Genomic DNA, 23,940 nt, shown 5'->3' on the forward strand with positions numbered 1-23,940 from the left:
AGGGTGATGTCCTTGATTCAGTGATATCTAGCCCTATTTATGCTTCAGCCTTTCCACTTTAGATCTCAACTTTGGCCCTTGGAGTACAGAATGATGACACTAAGGCCCAACAAAATCCTTAGCACTGTTTTCAGGAGTTAGGTCTTCCAAGGCTTTGACTCCAGAATACTACAAAACAGAACTGGCTTTCTGCTATTTATTTAAAGAAATATCAAATTCATTTGTCTCAGTGTTTCCTGGCCAGTATGGTTGACCAATAGTTGGTGAAGATTGTAAGATCCTTCTCTTAGAGAAAGCTTTCTTTTCCCAGTATTACCTTAGACTGCTTGGAAAATAATTTTTCTCATTTGTTTTCTGGTTTTTGCTGGTTGAGGGCATTGTAGAACATTTAGAAGGCCCTGACTTGGTGGCCAAATATACTGACTTGGAGCATATCCATATAACAGGTGTTCTCTTTCACTTGCTCAGTTTTGCATGACAACAACTCTCACCTCATTCATAATTCAAAAACACTTATTGAGTACTTGCTCAGGTCTAGGAGTAAATAGTAAGCAAGATAGACATAACTCCTGACTGATTACAAAGAATATTGGAATCTGTTTAAGTAGTGAGTGTATATAAAAAGATTAATAAAATAGAATTAAAATCTGGAGATATAAAGCAATGGGGAAATGAAGGATTATTCAGTAACTTATTTTCTAGTAGGTTTATTTGGAGATAAGAGACTTGCTTTGTAATATAAAATAATTCATATAATAATTCTTATATGGATTAAAGATTAATTTGTGAAAAAGAAAAAATCTTAGAATGGAAAAAGACTAATAAATTATTAAATGAATAAAATAAATGAAATATTGGGCATATTTGATCATCTTCATGTTAACATCATAAACAAAATTCAAAAGGTAAACTGGGAAAAATGTCTACAATCATATTTACAAAACAAAGATAGAGAAGATAAACTAAAAATGAGCAGCCTTTTAGATTTAAATGAATAATGATGAGGAAAAAAAATCACAATATATATATAAATATAAAAAATATATAAAAATCTCCAGATTTTTATATATAAATATTTTATAAAAATATATAAATATATATAAAATATATAAATATATATAAAATATATAAATATATATAAAATATATAAATAAATATATATAAATATATATATAAAAATCTCCAGGAAAGTTTAAATAAAAACCAATTTCATTGATAATGGAATGGAAAAATGAGATTGTCACCTTTTACTGTAATAAATTTATTTCCTTTTGATTTTGCATTTATTTTAATAGTGCATGGAGTTGTCCAGAGCTAGATGAAACTTGCATTTTGGTATTATTTTATGGGATAAGAAATTAATATACATTTCTTGGTAGGCATTTGATAGTATTGGTCAAGAATCTTTAAAATGTTCAAATTTTTTGACTTGTAATTCCACTTCTTAGAATTTATAGTATAACAAATTGAGATGCTAATGAAGATATATTTCTAGATGTTTACTACAGCTAAGCGTAAAACAAAAAGCTATAAGCAGTTTAATCATTCTACAATTATAGGAATCATATTGTGGTACAGCAAATGATTTAAAAATTGGAGCAAAATTATATTCTTAAAAAGTTATTTTTGCCTCAGTGAAATGATGTCTTTGTGTTTTTCTCCTTACTGATTATTCAAAGTTTATTGAAATCACTTGTTGCTAGTATTTAATAATAAATGGAACCATTCACTTCTTTGTGAATTGTATAAGGATTTATTGCTGGTTTAGTATGTTTATAACACATAACATTTTTATATATTATTATTATGCTCTAATGGCCAAAGACATTGTTCTAGGCAATCTTGGAAATTCTGCAGGTAAAAAAAATATGTAAATATATTTCTGCTTCCGTACAGCTTGCATTCTAGAGGCACACCATAGCAAATTATTTCAGCAGATAATAGATTATGGAAAACAAATCATAAGTAATAGGATAGGTGGAATTTGGGATATGTGTTATTTTACATATAGTTTTCAGGGAAAGTCTCTGATAAGGTGACATTTAAGCAGAGACCTGAAGATGGTAGGGAAATGAGTCATTCTGATCTCTGGGTGATTAAGTCAAAGAAAAGCAACAGCATTGCAAGGGCCCTGAGACAGGAATAGTATGGAAGCCAGTGAGAGTGGAGTAGTATGTATGAAACTTGGTATAGTGGTTAAGAGATGGGCTTAGCAGTGGAAGTGGGGCCTGTGTTTATAGCCAGTATGCCATACTAAGAGTTCTGGAGTTTTGTTTTGTTTTTTAAGTTGTGTGAGAAACCATTAGAGCATTTGACTAGACAATTGACTAGACTGGTCATGCTTATAAAGGAACATTCTGACTGCTGCGTAGAAAATAATCTGCAATGAGACCCAAGTGGTACAAGGGAGATGAGTTAAGAGGTCATTTTAGTAGCTCAGACAAAATAATGATTCCTTTTACAAGGCTGGAGTGATGAGAAATAGTTGAGTTTGGTATTTATTTTGAATCTCAGTGGCAGGTCTTTGCTAATAGATTGAATTTTGAGTTTAAACAATAAACAGAAGTTATGGATAAATCCAAGTGTAACTTGAATAGCTAGATGAGTGAAGTGCTTTGATCAAAGTGGGCAAGATATTAGGAGTAAAAGACTTGGGGTGATTCAAACTCGGTTAACTTTGATTTACCAAGGAGATATCCATAGGGATATTTTGAGTGGGCGGCTGGATACTTAAGTTAGTAGTTAAGGTAGGAGGCCATTTTTACAGACCTAATTTTCAGAAATAGTATATATGGATTTGATATAAAGCTAAGATTACTTCCAGTGTAAGCATAGTAAAAAAAGAAAGAGTTTAAAACTTAAGTCCCAAAATAATTCAAGATTTAGAGTTTAGGTAAATTAGGAGGATTCAGAAGGAGGATGTTTCTGAACGGCCAGTAAGGCTGAGGGGCAACTAGATGTGTGTAATCCCATGAGGTCAAAGTGAAGAAGATATATGACTATAGGAGTGATCACAGTGTCAAGCCACTGACGAGCTGATAAAGATGAAGATTCAGGGGTGATCATTGGATTTGAAAACATGGAAGTCATTTTTGATTTGATAAGATTAATTGGGGGAAGTTCTGGAAGAAATACAGACTAGAGAGAATGGGAACTGAGAAAGTACAGGCAGTAAGGAGAGACAACTGTATGGACAACATTGCATAAAAAGAGAAAGAGATAAATCATGGTGGCTAGAGGGGCAATAGAAAAAGAGTTCTTAAAATGGTTATAATATTGCATGTTTCTTTCCTGATGATAATGATTCAGGTGAAAGAGAGAAATTGATGATTCAAGAGAAAGAGGGAGATAATCAAGCTTGTCATGTTACCATCTACAATAGCAAGGTCATACTTTCCATTCCTTTAAAAGAAGGGATCTTTGACATTTTTTTTCACATTTCGTGTCTCTAACATTCAAAGCAGAGAACCAGAGGCCAAGAACTCGAATGCTCTGTCTTATTGATCAGGAATTCCCTGTGATATAAAGGGACACAGCATCATCAATACTCTTAGCTATCTGCCTCTTCCTTTTAAAAATAACCACATCTAGTCCCCTGCCACCTTTGCATCATCTTACTTCCAAGGAATGTGTCTTCCTCTCTACCCAAAGGTAATCCTTTGTTTTATGGATCTATTTATAAACAACTTACTCAAATTGTTCTCCTTCTTTTCAACCAAAACAGCATCAATAGGGTCACACTCAAAACATATTTTACAATTGAAGAGTGAATGAATCTAAATAAATTTCTTACGATCTATTGTGTTTGCTTTAGATAGTGAGATAATGATATCAGAACATGAAGGTATGTTCATACACGCACACCATTTTTTTATCATATAGTCCTTAGTTTTTCAGAAATTTCAATTGCAAACTGTAAACAAACTACTTACGTTACCTCTGTTGGACTAAAAATTAATGTAGCAATAATTTGTTTGTGATAATAGATTTCAGCAGAAACCTAGGAGCAAAAATCAACCAAATTCTGCCACAACACTGTGTTTCTTATTGTGCTGCTATTGGCAATAACCCCACCAGATATTTGGTATTTGTTGCCTAGTTATTGGATTCAGTTGTTCTTGAATCTCATTATCCATCCCACTGCCACTGTTGTTGTGGATAATCTATAAATGATTGGCAGAGTATAATCATGTGACTGTTCTCTAGTTGATAAGGGATAAGAAAAGGGTTTTATATACTGGCTTTAAGTTTTCATGAAAATAATTTATGATAAAACTTTCTTTCATATAATACATGTTATGAGAAAAAATAAAACAAAACAAAAACACCTGAATATTGATTTGAAATCTGTGTTAGAGTAAAAACAAATCCTTTAGTTATATGAACTTCTGAAAACATATAAAGTATCTAGTGAAATTAGGTGAGCCCATATTGAAGTTGTTCCTCCATCAGTATTTTTGTATCTTTAACAGAACCCAACATGAAATAGATTGCCAAATTTACTTCTTGGAAGATGTGCCCCAAAGCATAATTATCCAGTGCATGTTTCTTTGGGAGTAAGACGAAAAAAGGCAATAAGCAATATCTGTAGTTTTTGTAATTTTGTTACTGGACATGCCTGACATTTGGTTTTACATTTCTCAGTTACCGTAGCTTTTTGCTAGTGGAAGAGTTATCTCAAGTCAGTACTAGATGGGCTCAAATAATGTGAAACCTCCAAAAACTTTTTGAAAACATGAATTTTTTTTTTTTTTCTTGAGTGCCACACCTGTGGCATATGGAAATTCCCAGGCTAGGGGTCAAGTTGGAGACACAGCAACACCAAATCCAAGCTGCATCTGCAATCTATACCACAGCTCATGGCAATACCAGATACTTAACCCACTGAATTAGGCCAGGGATCAAACCCGCATCTTCATGGTGGGTTCTTAACCTGCTGAGCCACAATGGGAATTCCAAAAACATGAACATCTCAATTAGGGCTTGATATTTCAAGATTTTCTCTTCCATTATCTAACTGTTGCAACTGGTAAAATACTCTAATTTCTATTTCTTTATCTATAAAGTTGTTAATGTGTTTGATGCTCACTTGCTGCATCACAATTTATATTAAACATGAAAGGCATAAATATAAGTAATTTTGGTGGAAATATTTAAAATCTAAATTATAGGTATTATATTTAGAAAGTAATGTTTAATTCTTAAGACAGATTAGTTTTAGAAAGCAATGTTAGATTATGGGAAAAAACCAAATGGTTAGAATTCTTCATATGGCATAAATTACAATAAAGAAGGAATCTAACTTGAGAAATATAGTTAATAAAATACTGTTTTCTTTGTTATCTGCTTTAGATTTTAGCCTTAATAATCTCCTATTCCCATTTCAGATATAATGTTAATGAAAACTGGAAATAATTATTACCTGGTGGTCACTGATTTTTATGAAATCTTCCTAACGGGGAAAAGTGTACTTTCCTCAGTAGGGGCTAAAACAATGCCACTGAATTCTGTGAGAGCTCTATGAATATTTTATGGTAATTCAGGATGCCACATGTCTAAATTCACAGTCATCGATACCTTTTGGCACCTATATCAAAGAAAGGAAATATTGGTAGCTTTGTATGGCAAATTGATGCTGGGGATTGTTCATTTTAATTACAAGTTGGAATATCTTGGCATGAAGCACATAGCCTAACGAGCACTTGAGTAAGGAATTAGAAAATCTGGGTTTTAAACCTAGTTTTGCTTTGCTTATTAAGTATTAAATTTATGTATTTTTATCTCTTCATATGCTAAGAAAGGAACTTTAAGAAATGCAACAAAATGCTAAAGTATAATACAAAGACACATTGATCAGGCTAAGAATATTCTCTTAATTTACCAGCTCTACAAAATTTATACAATTATATCACCCATTAACCTTTATATATTCAGTACTTTTAAAAGTTTTAAGTGAAGTATAATTGATTCACAATGTTATAATGATCTTTGCCGTATAGCAAAGTGATTCAGTTATACATTTACACACATCCATTCTTTCTGAGATTCTTTTCCCATATCATAGAATATTGGGTAGAGTTTCCCATGTCACATAGCAGTTCTGTGTTGGCCAATCATTCCATAAACCACAGTGTGTATATGCCAGTCTCAAACCAAATAGAAAGTTTTAAATTTGTATGGAAACACAAAAAGGTCTCTGGATAGCCAAAGCAATCGTGAGAAAGAAAAATGGAGCAGAGGAATCAGATGCACTGACTTCAGACTATACTACGAAACTACAGTCATCAAAACAGTATGATACTGGCACAAAAATAGAAATATATATCAATTGAACAAGATGGGAAGCCCAGAAATAAACTCATGCACCTATGGGCAACTAATCTATGACAAAGGAGGCAAGAATATGCAATGCTGTCTTTCAATAAGTGGTTCTGGGAAAAGTGGACAGCTACATGTAAAAGAATGAAATTAGAACACTGTCTAACACAATACACACAAATAAACTCAAAATGGATTAAAGATCTAAATAGAAGACAAACATTTAGTTTGTTAAATGCTGTGGAGTTGTGAGGATCAAGTAAAATAATAGATATTCAACATCTTTGAAAACTCTAAAGCATTATGCAAATGAAAGTTATTATATTTATGCTTATAGCTATATCGGTATCATTTTTAGCTACAGCTTAGGGTAAAAGAGAGCAATATTTTCATTACATGCACAAAGACAATTTTTGTATTGATGAGCCTCTATTGCAGTGATACTTCCTTTAAGGAGTATCTCTTGTGTGGTATACAGAAAAGACAGAAGTTACAGGCATCTGTCATCCACTATTACCTAACATTAGGCTAGTATGTTAAGGATTAATTGAGAAATACCTGGGCTTTAAAGGTCTGTCCATAAGCCTGTGGTCTTAAGGATATCTCTTGGCACTGCCACATAAAGATAGCAGTTGTTGGAAATGAGTGCAATGGGCATTCTTGAAAAAGAAATATAAGTAAACAAAAGCTGTTGTTTGATTCAGTACTATTCACTCTAATAGAAAATTTTCTGATATCTAGTCTTATGCTAGAGAAATAATTCAACTTAAGCAGATATCTGTCATCCTGCTATAATTTGTCACCTTCTGCCAGAAGCAAAGATGAAATGCCCTAATCAGTTCTTAAGAGAGCAGAATATAGGCCCCCAGGGGCATTTTCTTCATCCACTATCTCCTTGTGGGCCTGTATTTCCTCATGCCCTCGGGATGTTGGTTGTTTCCATAGACTCCTTTTAAGAGAGTCCTCTTGGGAGGGCTATTTCAAATGAGAGAAGAACACATTTCCTTTAGGTTGTGATGACATTTGAGGGACATAAAATAAAATATATGCCTCAAAATATAGCACCTTTACTTTTTTTCCTTTATACTAATGTGAGATAAGGTGTATGTTCCTTGGAGGAGCAACACATTAAGACTTAGCTTCATTAATAACTTAGTTTAAATGTTCAGAGCAATAAAAGACTACTGGAAATGAGATTTTTCTACTGGGTAAGTTGGGAAGTCAAGATCCAAACATGCTTTGAGAAAAGAAGAGCTCAGAAAATGGAGAGAGGACATTGGTTTGAGGAATTGGGTTTAGAGAAGTGGAGATAAACATACATTATTGAGTAGGTGATAGGTCATAAAGAGGCAGGGAGAGGTAGATAGGAGTGATTTCTGAAAGGAGATTTTCTGCTCTTATAAAGGAACATAAAAGCTGCAGTTCCATATATACATTGCCTTGATTATCACTGAGGAAAATCTGATTGATAAATTACCCTGCCCTATATATTGGCCCCAATACACTATGTCTGCTGTTTTGACAGTTGCCACATGGGCATAATGATATTCAACTGGTTCCAGGTTGACTAATCAAACAAATATGAAGATACTAGTGAGAAATACTTACTGTTTTATTGACCAGTTGTTACCTTCCCTTACAATTTCAGCATTTCAGTCTCTAGAAATGTCAATCATCTATTCTTATGCTGGAAGAAACGCTTTGTGATAATGCATGAAATGAACATTTGACACAGGGAAATCTGCAAATCAGCTTTTCACATTACTTACTGTTACAACAATTCACTCCAGGGGTGCCATTTCTAGGCCAAACCGTACATAGCTATTATTCAGTAGCAAAACAGAAGAGGAATAAATGCTGAGTCTGGAAAATAAGAATGCATTTTGTGAATTCTAGAGAGGATGGCTCCGCAGAAGAGAGAATCTGAAACAGTTTTTCTCTGTGGAAGAGTTGCTTGCTGCAAGGTACTGCACATCCTAGACACGTACATACTGATAGAATATGGTGTGAAAATCAGCAGTTATATTAGGGCCCTAAATGCTGCTTCTACAACCTAAACTGCTATATTCTACCTTCATCCTCAATTTGAAGCTGTAGGTCTTCCCTGAGGATTTTTTTATTTTCATTTTTCTATTTTAAAATTTCATTTTGCTTCCAGTTAATTCTGTGGGGAGGGTAACTGACAGAAAGCAAAAAGACACAGTGAGAAAAGAAGCTGTGCTGGTTTAATTGTGTGCCTCAAAGTCATATTCCAATATTATATTGGTTCAGTCACAGCCAATCTTGCATTTCAGATGAAATCTAAGAGGATAAACAATTTAAAATAAGTTTTATGTGCTGCTTGTGGAGAGCAGACAGATCATTGCACCCATCAAATCCCTGTTTACATCAGTAGAGACTAGCGTGATCTTAAGCTAGCAAAAACTGCTCTTGCTTTCCTGCTATTAGTATTCTCAGCTGCTTCACAGTCCAAGGCCAGCAGCAGGAGATCACTTAGGCATCCATCACCCATAGTGGTTCTTACAGAATATAATCCCTAACTCAGTTTAGCACAAAGAAGTGCCTTTCATTCTGAAGTGCAGAAGCTGGTCAAAAGAACACAATGCAGTTATTGACAGTGTGGCTGATAAACTGTTGATAATTTGGTAGAGGGCCTAGGGTGTTACCATTGTCTATTTAGAATTTTTAAAAAGTTATGGATAGTTTGACTGCTTTGGCTTCTTCGGCTCAGGCAGAGTATTGCTGAACAGGGTGTCAAATGATGACAAAAGGGCAGAAGTAAATTTCAAAATATGTGGATTTTTGATATTTCAAAATATTCTGCATTTCCAAATTGATTGGAATGCAGAATCCATGGGGTATAAATATGATTATTCTGACAGTCGTTTGTTAAAAACACAGAGTTCCTTCAATGCACAGTACAGCTGTAACCTTTACCTACATGTTGTTATGTGTGAGTACAGTTTAAATTATTATCACATTTTTTAGGGATGCAGAAACAAAATAAAAACTGCACCATAGGCTAAGCAATTTAGAAACTTGCAAATTGCTGTTTTAAGAATCATTGACTTCCTTCTTCAATGATTTTTATCATCTACTATAGGATAGATGTTATTCATATCATCATATGAATCAGTTGCTTAATTTTGTGTAACAGCTACCTCATGATGATAATAAAATAGTGTCTGATATTAATGAAAAGTTTAAGATATAAACTTACTCAACCACTTTTATTTTACTGAAGTGTAAATAAAAATGAATTCAAATTCTAATGTGAAATTTTTTAAAGTTTATTTAAGGGTGAAAATTCACCCTGAAGTCAAATGTTAATGAATTTCTTTTGGTAGGAGTTAGTCTGGGGCTGATTGCACCTCTTCATCTGGCCTTGCTGATCAACTCTAGTAGTGAAACATAAATTCATTTTCTATATATGTTAGAGTTAAGGCTTAGAGCTAAAATTATTCTGTTTTTGCAGCCACAATTAAGGTGTTGATAATTTATCCGTAGTGGTTTCGCCATTACCTTAAACTTGTGCTGTAACATAATTTGATATAGGCTCATGTGGTATTCCTACCCTATATAAACAGAAAACAATAATAGTTATTATCAAAACCATGGGAGGAATTAGTGTAAAATGCTTGGTTGATGTTTTGCAAATTAATTTACTTTGAAGGTATTGTCTTTATTGCTAATCTCATTGAGGAAAAAATTTAGAATTGACCATATCTGATCATATTTTAGGTAGTAATTATATACATTTTCAGCATAAGTGCAAATGATAGTCTTCAATAGAACATGAAATAGAAAAAGAATTCAACTATTCAAATATTTTTATATCACTATCTGAAATCTTTGCATAATTTATCAACCATTAGCAAATTTATGACCCCAGTCATCTTTTCCTTCCCTCCAAATTTCTGAGAAGAGATGCAAAGTATTTTGATAAAGTTGAACCATTTTAAACAATTTTTTTCTATATTTTGGCTTTATCATCCTAAATGTATATTTTTATGACTTTTAATATGACTAACATGTTGTATATTAAGAAATGAACAGACTCATCTTTAATTAAATAAATGCTGTTTCACCAAGATAGGATAAATAAAGAATTTTAAAAATTTTATAATACTTTATAGAATATGGACAGATGATCATCAAGTTAGAATAGGATATCTATGGCAGACACACACACGCACACACATGCACATACACGCACAAACACACACAGAAGTACTGTTCAAGCTTTTTGCTTTATCATACTTTATAGCTTACATAATCTATGTCCATTAGAAAATAAATCCAATGAGTCGATTTAATTTCTTGCTTTTATCATATGCTGCCTAAGTAGTTGAGGATTTGTAAATCATCTCAAAATATTTAGTTTCTGAGAAATCTTTGAGACCTTCTTGTCATTTGATCATGTCAAAGAGTAAAAATTAATTTTCTTAGAAATCCCTGAGATTTCTGTGCTGATCCCAAGAAAATAATTTAGTATTCCATAGTTTTTTTAAATTTACTAAGTGCATATGGAAAAGAAAAGCACATTTCATAGAGCTCATTATTTGTAGTGAGATTATTGATGTAAAATAGAATTACTATATTGTGCTTACTTTTGTCCTTTCGTCTTCTCTGAGTTATATTCCTACAGAAGAAAGGCAGTTCTTGTCTAAGAGTGTATTGTTTTCCTTAGAATAGTCTTTTGGAAATCTGTAGAAAATATTCCTTAATTACCAAAATTTCTATTCACATATACAGTTATCAGATGGAACAGACCCTTATTCCTCACATTATTTAAGTTTTAAGTTGAACTAAATCTTCCACCCAATAATTATGTATGAAGAAGACAGTAGCAGTTATGTAGAAGTATAATAGGAGAATAGAATATATGTTTCAGAAAGAGAGAGATCATCTAGGCATGATTCAGAGGGGAACATGAATATCAGATCGATGGACTCATATGAGTCAAAACAAAGTAAACTGGTGACATCGAGTGTAAGTATGAAAAAAAATCAGAGGGAAATATAAAGATGACTGAAGAAATCAGAAGGATAAGGGACGAGAGTATTACTATTAAAAATAATTCCAAGTCATCTTTTAAAACATATATACCTAGGTTCATAGAATTTCTTATACCTGGGCATAGGCTGACCTAGGAAATAGAATACTTTTTCTTCCTACCTATTTTATTCTATTGCTAAACATAATATCCATGTCAAAGTGTCTAAGTTCTAAAGTGATAGCTACCATTTAAATTTTAAACAGGTAATTAATAATAATCACTGTGATGCATTTTATACAGTTATCATCTAAGCATTTTAAAACATTTTGCAAACAGTTCCTACAAAGTCCCTTTAATTAATATGAGTGCTAGAGATGATCAGACTAAACATTTATTGAGGGGCATCAGTGTGAAACATTTCATGGACATTGATTTGATCTAATAGGCAAGGCAATAAACATGTGAAAATGGGTGACTTATTCAGAAGGGAATTGTCTGGCATTAACTCAGTTTTATAGTGCCATGGATTAGAGACCTCTTCTAAGGACTTTGGAGTTCAAGGGGAACACTGACATGATCAAATAAAAGTGAATGTTAAAATAGATTTTGAAGAGGAACTTAATGTGACTGACAATTCAGGAGGAGACTTCAAGAAGTCAGAGGAATTACATGGAACCATACCTGAGGGAAACATTAAAAAATGATCAAGAGCTTTCTAGAAAGCTCTAGTAATTCCAAAAGAATGAATAGTTTCTCTCTCTACTTGTCTCCTTCTCCAAGGTCTTTTGATTTTAATATTCTTAGTGAAGCATGTTGTCTTATACTTCAAACCCAGATGTCCCTTGAGATATATAAATCCTGATACGTAAGGTAGTTTTTTTTTTCTCTCTCTCTCTCTGAATATTCAACTAAAAATCTATCCCCATTGACTCTCACTGAAGCTTCAGTGGACAATAGAGTACTGTGATTACCATTTTCTATAAAAGAATGATGCTGAGACTTGGAAGTCAAAATGAAGACTCGCCTTAGTAGGTGCTGCTCTCTTCTGAAGCATTGTGTAGCTGGCATTACAGTTTTAAAAACATAGTCACATTTTAGAATTTATTTTGGCTTTTATCCAGTTCTACATATCCTAAATTATGAAATTTTGGAAGGAATTTAGTATAGGCAGTCCCAAACTTACTAAAGGTTTGAGATCAAAATTTCTGGTAAAACCTAGTTTTTTGAAACACGTGAAGAAAATTTTTTTTTTTGCTAAGGAAATTGTATATATTGCTTCATTTCTCAGAATTATATGCAAGAAATCCTTTTAGTTTATAATGCAACTAAAATATATTGACAACCATTTAAGTCTTAGTGACAATTTAAATATTTGTCTGTATGAAAAATCATTTCCATTTTTTTTTTCCGGTTGACAGCATTATGAACAGTATTTCCCTTTCTCTTCTGTATTTCTCTTTTTTAGTATACCAGAGGAAAAGGAAGAGTATCTTTTAAGTTTCTGAAATGTAGAGTATATGATCTACTTCCAGAAGTTTTGGAGAAGGAAAAGGAATTTCTGATGGCCTATGTGGAAAGTTCAACCCCTAGTTGGGATGCTCCTTATGAAGCATATTTATAAACACTTGTGTACTTGTGGCCTGGAGATAGATTATTTTTATTAAAAATTAGGATCTGCTATGTGCATGGAATAGTGTGAAAGTTATGTACATATTCACATGCTTTTTTTTATTTAGGAAGATACGAGTTTTGATTTTATATACTTTTTTAGATGTAAATTTTGGACCAAAATTCATCATCATTTATTTAATGAATAGGAATCAGTTGGCAATGGTGAATTAAAGAAACCAAGACATAATTATACTTAATTCCTATCCTAAGGGCAGATACTATATGTAGGATTAACAATAAAGGATATTTAATTTTAAATGTATGATATTTGACATTATAAACTATAAAAATTCTAAGCAAGAAAGTATTACTTTTAACTAATCAGAGAAGGATTTATGAAGAAGTCGAAAGTGCAACTGATAATATTTAAGAGAACAAAGTGTAGTAGTTGATGTGAATATTTTAAATTTAGTTTTTATATTTAAAGTTATTAAAGAAAAATAAGAAAATATGAGAAAAGAGTAAATTAAAAAGGACTCAGTAAGGAATAGAAGGAAAAAAAATGTTTTTTTTGTTTGTTTCTCATTCTGTTCTATAAAGTCATCTTGGATAATGAAAAAGATTCCAAAGAGGTTTCTCCAAATTTTACCACAGTAATTTAACATTCTAAATACAAATATGCTAAATCAGTAGCACACTATTTTCATTGTATCAACTAATTGGATTTTTCAAATAAGTGAAAATATAGTCAGTTTCTGATAGTGTGTGATTGATCCAGAAATTTAAAGAACTAAGTTATCCTTCTGATTTATTAGTTATAAAATAGGCCTCTTTAAATAAGTTATCTAAAAATAGAAATGGAAAAACTTAGAAGCTCAGGAGAAAAAATAAATACATACATCATACGGTATATTATTTAATAAAATGTATTATTTATTTAAGTCATGAGTTGTTCCATTCAGGTCAAAAGATATATTGTTCCAAAAAGGATTTAAAATGAATGAATGGTCTTTAGTCTTTAAAGCGTCACCTGCCTATAATTTCACAATGAAGTTTCATTCTTCTTACTTTATGTATGACAAACACAAGCTATTATCTTGTTTCTTTTTTTTAAAGGATCCAAAGAGGTTTTTGTTGTTGTTGTTTTGCCTTTTTAGGGCTACACCCATGGCATATGGAGGTTCCCAGGCTGAGGATTGAATCGGAGCTGTAGACACTAGCCTACGCCACAGCCACAGCAATGTCAGATCCATCCAAGTCGCATCTGCGACCTACACCACAGCTCACAGCAACACTGAATCCTTAACCCATGAAGCAAGGCCAGGGATCAAACTTGCATTCTCATGGATACTAGTCAGATTCATTTCCACAGAGCCATGACAGGAACTCATCCCCAAAGAGTTTTTTTTAACTGACATTGTTATTGAGATAATTGTTGATTCACATGAAGTTGTAAAATATAATACAAAAAAAGCGTTGTATGCTTTGCTCTGTTTATTCTAGTTTTAACATTTTACGCAATATTAATACAATATCCCAAAGAGAATATTGATAAAACTATATTCCACCTGTTATTAAAATTTTTCCAGTTTTATCTTTATGCTTTGTGTATGTGTGTGTGTGCCTAAATTCTGTACAATTTTATCACACTTATAATTTGTGTATCCATTACCACAGTGACAGTACTGAGTAGTTCCAACCCCTTCATATGTATTTTTTAATTTTTATTGGAGTATAGTTGATATACAACAGTTAGTTTCAGGTGTACAGCAGTGAATTATCCATACATATGTACATATCCATTCTTTTTCAGATTCTTTTCCCATCTAGGTTATTACAGAATATTAAGCAGAGTTTCCTATGTTATTCAGTAGGTCCTTATTAGTTCTCTCTATATACAGTAGTGTGTACATGTCAATCCCAACTCCCAGTTTATCCCTGTCCCCTACGTCCCTTCCTTGGCAACCATAAGTTTGACTTGGAGATCTGTAAGTCTGCTTCTATTCTGTAAATAAGTTCATTTATATCTTTTTAGAAATTATATTCTACATATAAGTGATATCATATATTTCTCTTTCTCTGACTTCACTTAGTATGACAATCTCTGGGTCCATCCATGTTGTTGCTAATGGCATTGTTTTATTCTTTTTTATGGCTGAGTAATATTCTACTGTATATATGTACCACTTCTTCTTTATCCATTCCTCTGTCAGTGGGCATTTAGGTTGCTTCCATGTATTGGCTATTATAAATAGTACTCAGTGAACATTGAGCATGTATTTTTTTGATTATAATTTTCTCTGGATGTATGTCCAGGAGTAGGATTTTTGTGGCTATTAAAAGTAAAGTAATATAAATATCTGTATGCAAGTTTTTGTGTGAACATAAATTCTCTGCTAAATAATATCCATAGGTACAATTACTGAGTCCTATGATAGTTGCATGTTTACTTGTATAGGAAAGCACACTGTATCAGATTGATTTGTAATTTTATATTTCTACCAGCAGTGTATAAGTGATCCAGTTTCTCTGAAACCTTGTCAGCATTTGATTCTATCAATATTTTAAAATTTATCCATCTTGGAGTTCCCATCGTGGCTCAGTGGTTAATGAATCCGACTAGGAACCAAGAGGTTGCAGGTTTGATCCCTGTACTCTCTCAGCGGGTTAAGGATCTGGTGTTGCCGTGAGCCATGGTGTAGGTTACAGACATGGCTTAGACGCTGTATTGCTGTGGCTCTGACGTAGGCTAGAGGCTACAGCTCTGATTAGACCCCTAGCCTGGGAACCTCCATATGCTGTGAGTGCAGCCCTAGAAAAGACAAAAAGACAATAAATAAATAAATAAATAAATAAATAAAATTTATCCATCTTATAAATGTGTAGTGGCATCTATTTTTTTTTTTTAATTTTAGGATGTCATTTGCTAAGTCCCTCTCTTCAAAAATATTCCTGTAAAAAATATATATATATTCCTGTAATGGAGTTCCTGTTGTGGCTCAGTTGGTTAAGAACCCGATGTTGTCTCTGTGAGGATGTGAGTTCAACTCAGTGGGTTAAGGATCCAGCATTGCCATAAGCTGCAGCATAGGTCATAGTTATGGCTCAGATTGGTATTGCCATGGTTGTGGCATAGGCCTTAGCTGCTGCACCATTTTGACCTCTAGCCTGAGAACGTCCATATTCTGCAGGTACTGCCCTAAAAAGAAAGGAAAATGTTCCTGTGGTATTCAGAGGTGTAAAAATAATTTACCCACAGACCCTGATTTTTACATGTTGTCTCAGGCTAAGTTCTGAAAGTCATGAAATGTCTCCAGTCTCCTTGTGAGCTCACTCTACATGTTACTGATTGCTGGAAATTTTTGGTATCTTGTATTATGGTTATAGTTCCATTGCATTTCTGCATATCTTACTGGAATGCTCTAATATTTTACTGCATTAATTGCAAATAAAGCCCTCAACATGTAACAAGATTTTACAAATCATTTAGAGAAATTAAAACAGATTGATAATATAGTGTGATTTAAATTCTGTTGGATATAATTTTTCTGAGAGCAATTTGGATAGCTTCATACTGAATTTCTTTCTCCCCATTTTGAACAGACCAGCTTCTACCAAAAGCATTGCCTATCATGTCCTTTCTACCTGGATTTCCAGTTTTTGCTCTCAGACTCCTCCCACTACAAATAAACACATGCTACATGCATTTTGCTTGGTTTTTTGGACTCTCCTCATAATTTCTCTATGAGCACAACTGGCTCAAAACTACAGACAAATTTTCCAAGCCCAAGAAATATTTTCCAGAGGAAAACCAGATTAAATATATCATTTTTTTTTCTTGAAAATAGACCTTTCCTGAAGAAGCAATAATGTTTATACAACTCTGTTAAAACTTATACACACATACATTAACAAGCAGAACATTTAGTTTTACACACTAAGTCATTTATTTTTACAGTGGCTTTAGAATTTTTGCCCAATTACTAGACCTATTTCAGGACCCACTGAGTTTCAGAATTGGAAGTCCTAGTTTAAACATAACTCAAAACAAATTGAAAGTTAACATGTGAGGTACATACAGTATAAAATCTTTCCAAGAATACTTGGATCCAGGGATTCAAACAGTATTTTTAGACTGCCTCTTTTTCTCATAATCTCGGTTTTGCTCATCTTGGTATGGCTCAATTCATAGACTTAGTCTCTCCACATAGATACAGGATAGTCTTCAGGGTTTAATTTTTTATTTTTTCAAAGAAAGAACTGATTTAGTGGAAGACATTAGGTGCCTGGAAATTATTGGACAATTTGGAGAATCAAAAGTAAAATGGCTGCCAATGGATTAGTGATTTCAAACACATACTAACACCTTCATTTAATTTAATTTTTAGGTTTCTCTGCTTCTATTCATTTTTTTATTTTATTGATGTATAGTTGACTTATAATATTAGTTTCTGGTATACAACAATGTGGTTCAGTATATTTTTCCATTATAGGTTATTACAAGATAGTGAATATGGTTCCTTATGCTATAGGTAGGATCTTGTTATTTATCTATTTTATATATAGTAGTTCATATCTGCTGATCCCAGATTCCTTTCCCAGTTGGTAACCACAGATTTCTTTTCTGTCTGTGAACCTTTTTCTGTTTAGTCAATAAGTTCATTCATATAATATTTTAGATTCCACCTATAAGTGCTATCATATATGATATTTTCTTTGTCTGATGTACTGAAGTTAGTGTGATAATCTGTAGATATATCTGTATTGCTATAAATGACATTATTTCATCCTTTTTATCGTTGAGTAATATTACATATATATATATATATATATATATATATATATATATATATATATAAATATCTCCACATCTTCTATTCACTCACCTGTCTGTGCACATTTAGGTTGCTTCCATATGTTGGCTATTGTAAATAGTACTGCTTTGAACATTGGGCTGCAAGTATCTTTTCAAATTAGAGTTTTCTCTGGATGTATATCTAGATCATATGGTAACACTATTTTTAGTTTTTTATGGAACCTTCCTACTGTCTTCCACAGTAGATGCACCAATTTACATTCATACCAATAGTGTAGGAGGGTTTCCTTTTCTCCACATTCTCTCTAGATTTATTATTTGTGAATTTTTAATGATGGCCAGTCTGACTGGTGTGAAGTGATACTTCATTGTAGTTTTGATTTGCATTTCTCTGTTAATTAGCAGTGTTGAGCATCTTTTCATATGCCTATTGGCCATCTGTATGTTTTCATTTGAGAAATGTCTATTTAGGTCTTCTGCCCATTTTTTGATTGTTTGTTTTATTCACTATTGAGTTGTATGAGCTGTTTGTATATTTTGGAAATTAAGCCCTTGTCAGTCAAACCATTTGCAATATTTTCTCCCAGTCTGTAGGTTGTTTTTTCTTTTTCTTTATGGTTTCTTTTGCTATGCAAAAGCCTATAAGTTTGATTAGGTTCCATTTGTTTACTTTTGCTTTTATTTCTATTGCCTTGGGAGACTGACCTCAGAAAACATTGCTATGATTTATAGCAGAGATTGTTTTGCCTCTCTTCTCTTCTAGAAGTTATGTGGTGCCATGTCTTATATTTAAATCTTTAAGCCATTTTGAGTTTATTTTTGTATATGGTTTGAGGGAGTGTTTTTAAGATCATTGGTTTACATTGAGGCTATCCAGCTTTGCTGAAGAAACTCTCATAATTAAAATGCAGACGTTAAAGATAAAGAGAGCCAGATAAAGGCAGCCAGAGAAAAATAGTTACAAGAGAACCCCCGAGCCTCCTCAGTTGTCGCCATTTATGAAAGGTTAACTTAACTTGAGATTCTCTTGAAGCTGAATTGTAGACTTTGGAGCATTGTGAGTAGCCCCCAGTATTTACATCTCTGTGACCTTCCTGGCAGCCAGTAACTGCAGTAAGAAAATGATCTGTGCCTCAATTCATATTCCACAGCTGTAACAGATTCCTCTAATTAGTGGAATCTAAACAGAATCCATAACTCTAGCTTCACAGACCTCTAAGTTCTGTAACATGTTGCTTTCCATATCTCAAAGTTCTGAAAGGATCCCGAGTACCAAACATATAATTAAATACATATGTTTGTGTGTGTATATACATAGTACATGCACATATGCAATACACTTCCAAAAACTGTTGGAGAAAACATTGCAATGAATGAAATTAAAGTAAATGTATTTTACTATTTTTGTGTAAGATTTTGGGACATATAATAGTTTTTATTTTATTTATCCTTATGACGTACAATCTACAGTCAAGATAATTTTCTATATACTGTGTAGCAAATAGTAATTTTTAAGACTCTCCCCATTCAGTATTGCTGCTTCTATGAGTAGACTTAAGGAAGAAAATGGCATAATGATTCTGGGCATCAATTTATGGCAGTGTAATTGAGATTGGGCTAAAATCACAGCAATTTTTGAATCAGAACTTTAAAAAACCAGTAGGTTTTCCTTCTGGAAGCAATCTGTATTTTCTGTTTCTCAAGTATTTCTTTTCTCTGGGCTCATACAAGAAGGCATAGTGATTATTTCTCAGGTTTTTATTCTTACTCTCTAGTGTAAAATATATTTTTTTCCTAAGGGCTTTATCAAAATTTTTTACTTTTATTTTACTTTTTTCTATTTTTAAAGACTTCATCAGAACAGAGAATAAGACTATTGTGAAATTGATGGGCTGGCTAGTACTTTTTCTTCATGTGAAGAGGCATTCTTGACAAGATATATACTGTTTATGCCTGCTTTTTCAGTCTATGCATAAGATTAAGTTTAGGAAGAAAAAGAAAAAAAATATTGTTATTTGTAGGAGAATCAAAGGTTTCATAATGTACAGCAGTCAATTCTTCACTGGCGTGCCAGGGTTAAAATTATTTAAAAGCTTTCAACCAGGTTATTCAAGCTGTCTTATTCCTTGTCTATTTCAGTGTGACAGTTGAAAGAAACCTGTTTTGAAGCACAGTTATTTGACATTAATATTTAACTTTTATATATTTATTCTCTTCAGTAAATCTATGTTGCTGAATGTTTAAACCAATATGCATGGAATTTTAGATCTTCTAAAATCTCTTATCCTAATGTTTCATTTGGGATACTCAAGGAGTTAATTGTTGTTAACGTACAATTTTCTAGGTGGGGTGAATTAAGTACAAGTGCAGAAAAGAGACCAGAATGAAAAATTTGGGAAAATGTATCAATATATTAACACATCTCAATTAGTTATTTAAAGGCATTAAATTCACACACTATAGCTAAATTTAGGCAACAGAAAAGTTTCTAATGAAAACACTAATGCTTTTAATAAGATACATGAATTTTTGAACACTTTCAATATTCCTATTAATTATCAGTCTTTTATTAATTATACCTTGTTTTGAAATCTCCTTAGAAATATTTTGTGTGGTAAGAGATATACACCATAAAGAAAATGTCTTGAAAATACAATTACTTTTTTTTTCTGGGAAGTAATGCCTTTCAAAGTAATAATTTGATTTGCATCATATCTCTCTTAACATGTCACATGATTTAAGGGATATTAACTTATTTATTTTCATCATATTTGGAATCTGTTCCAGTCAAGAACATGAAATGACTTTCCCTAGGAAAAAGGAAAAATATAGGCTCTGCTTCATAATATCTACTGTAGGTTTAGGTGAAAGGTGAGGATGCTGACTAGAAAAGTAATAAAATGAAAAGCAAATTCGTATGCAAGGGACATTAAAATCCTAGGATCCTGTATGGGCTAGCAGGGTGTGGTGATTCTTGTGTGGTCTACTGGTCTACAGCAATTACCTCTGACTCCAGACATGATCTGCCAACACTAGGGGTCCCTGAATAGGCACCACTTTCAGCCCTAATCACCTCAGAGGGCACCGAAGAAGAAGGCACTGTGACCAAACACCAACCGTTGTTGCTCTCACTTTTCTGGGAACTCTCATACCCTGCTGCTGTCACCCTCAAATGCTCTGGGCACTACCTAAATCTGCCTAAGGCTCCTTACCACTATGCAGGACTCTGCAACTAGGAGTAGCATGTTCCACCTTCTTGCTACTGTCAGGAGCCAAGAAGCTAGGCACTGACTACTAGCCCTGCCCATTGCCTCCTTCTCCCTGGAAATGCATTCAACACCCTATTGACACCCTATCAAGGAGATGGCATCCTGCTTACACTGAAGAGAGAGATAGCAAATATCTAAAATCCCACACCAAATATAAATAGTAGCCCCCACAAAATACAAAAGGACAGTCTTGATAGAAATAGCCCTCCAAGACTACAGTAGTTAGTTTCCCTAAACTCACAGAATAAGAAAAATATAAGTAAAATGAAGAAACTCTGGAACCATTACCAGTGAACAAAACAGGAGAATTCACCTGAAAAAGAAAACAGTGAAACAAACCTTGGAAGTCTAATAGACACTGAGTTCAAAATGGAGATAGTTAAAATACTGAAGGAATTAAGGGTGAATATGAAGGTATTAAGAGCGGATATAAACAGTAATGCAGATTACTTTAGAAAGGAACTAAAAAATATAAGGCATAGCCAAGAAAAATTAGAAAATGCATTTGCAGAGATGCAAACTGAGTTAAAGGTACTAAAGAGCAGAATGAATAACACAGAGGAATAAATTAGTGACTTCAAAGATAGAATAATGGAAATCACCCAATCAGGACAGCAGACAGAAAACGAAATGAAAAAACAACGAAAGCAGTAAAAAAGAGCTATGGAATAATATAAGGTGGGCCAATCTACACATAATAGGAATCCAAAAAGAGAACAAAAAGAAAAGCAGATTGAAAATATATTTGAAGAAATTGTGTCTGAAAACTTTCCAAATATAAAGGAAACAGATATCAAGATACAGGAAGCACAGAAGGCCCCAAACATGTTTAACCCAAACAGCCCACACCAAGACATAGTATAATAAAAATGGCAAAAGTTAAAGAGAGGATTCTAAAGGCAGCAAGAGAAAAGCAAAGTTTTAATTATAAGGGAACCCCCATAAGGCTATCAGCTGATTTCTCTACAGAAACACTACAGGCCAGAAGAAAGTGGCAAGATAAATTCAAAGTTCTAAAGAGAAAAAAAAAAAATAGCAGCCTAGAATACTCTACACAGCAAGAATATAATTAAAATAGAAGGAGAAAAAAAGAATTTATCTTGCAAATAATAAACCTGGCAATACTAAACTCATTCTAAAAGAAGTACTAAAAGGACTTCTCTAACTGAAAAACAAGTTAGAAAAAATAGGATGGAGGAATTCACAGGTGGAAAGAAATCACTTAAGCCAATATGCAGATCCAAAAAAAATAAAAATGTAAAAGTTATGATAAATGCAAGGAACAGCAAAAGGTCAAACACAGACATGTTAAAAAAGGACCTCAAAATCATAAACTGTGGGGAAGGAAAGTAACAAAATCTAGACTCTTTTTTTAAATAATATGTTTAAGCCTATATAACTATCAGGCTAAAGCAAGCAGATATAGGAACGGGTAAACATACTTGAAAACGAGGGAAACCACAAATCAAAACCAAACATTATATTTACAAAAACTAAAAAGAAAAGTACAGAAGCATAAAATAAATGGAAATCATCACTCAAAAAAATAAAAGGAAGAAAGAAGAAACATAGAATCAACTGGAAAACAAAGATTAACATGGCAATATATACATATCTATCAATAATAACCTTAAATGTCAATGGACTAAATGCGCCAATCAAAAGACACAGAGTGGCAGATTAGATAAAAAAAAGTGAAAGCCTGCAATATACTGTCTACAAGAGACTCATGTTACAGCAAAGGACACATAGATTGAAAGTGAGGGGATGGAAAATGATATTTCATGGCAATGGACAAGACAGGAAGGCAGGAGTTGCATTACTCATATCAGACAAAATAGACTTTAAAACGAAGACCATAAAGAAAGATAAAGAAGGACACAATTTAATGGTAAAAGGATCCATTCAAAGAGGGGATATTATAATTATAAATATATATGTCCTTAATTTAGGAGCACCCAGATACATACAACAAATACTAACAGACATAAATGGAGATACTGATGGTAATACAGTGATAGTAGGAGACTTTAACACCCCACTTACATCAATGGACAGATCCTCTAGAGAGAAAATCAATAAGGCACCAGAAATCCTAAATGACACAATAGAAATGTTAGACTTCATTGACATTTTCATTGCATCCAAAAAAATCAGAATATACATTCTTTTCAATGGCACATAGAACATTCTCAAGGATTGATCACATACTGGGACACCAGGCTAACCTCAATAAATTTAATAGTATAGAAATTATTTTGAGTATCTTCTCTGACCACAATGGCATAAAACTAGAAATCAACCCACAGGACAAGAAATGAGAACAAACCTGACTACATGGAGACTAAACAACATGCTACAAAAAAAAAACCCAAAAAAAAAACCAAAAAAAAAAAACAAAGGCTCAATAAGGAAATCAAAAATGAAATTAAAAAATACCTCGAGACAAATGATAATGAAGACACAACCATTCAGAATTTATGGGATGCCATGAAAGCAGTGCTTAGAGGGAAGTTCATAATGATAAAGGCCTTCCTCAACAAAGAAGAAAAATCTTAAATCAACAACTTAACCTACCACATTAATGAATTAGAAAAAGAGAAGAAACAAAAACCAAAGTGAGTAGAAGGAAGGAGATCATAAAGATCAGAGAGGAAATCAATAGAATAGATATTCCAAAAACAATAGAAAAAAATCAATAAAACCAAAAGCTGATTCTTTGAAAGGTAAAGAAAATTGATAAACCTCTGGCCAGACTCACCAAGAGGAGAGAAAGACCTCAAATAAAAAAATAAGAAATGGAAAAGGAGAAATCTTGACAGATACTGCAGAAATACAAAAAAAAAAAAAAAGAATATGATAAAAATTATATGCCAACAAACTTGACAACCTAGAAGAAACGGACAACTTTCTAGAGACATACAGCC

This window comes from Sus scrofa, chromosome 13, assembly GCF_000003025.6.
Source record: "Sus scrofa isolate TJ Tabasco breed Duroc chromosome 13, Sscrofa11.1, whole genome shotgun sequence".
Taxonomy (NCBI): Eukaryota; Metazoa; Chordata; class Mammalia; order Artiodactyla; family Suidae; genus Sus; species Sus scrofa.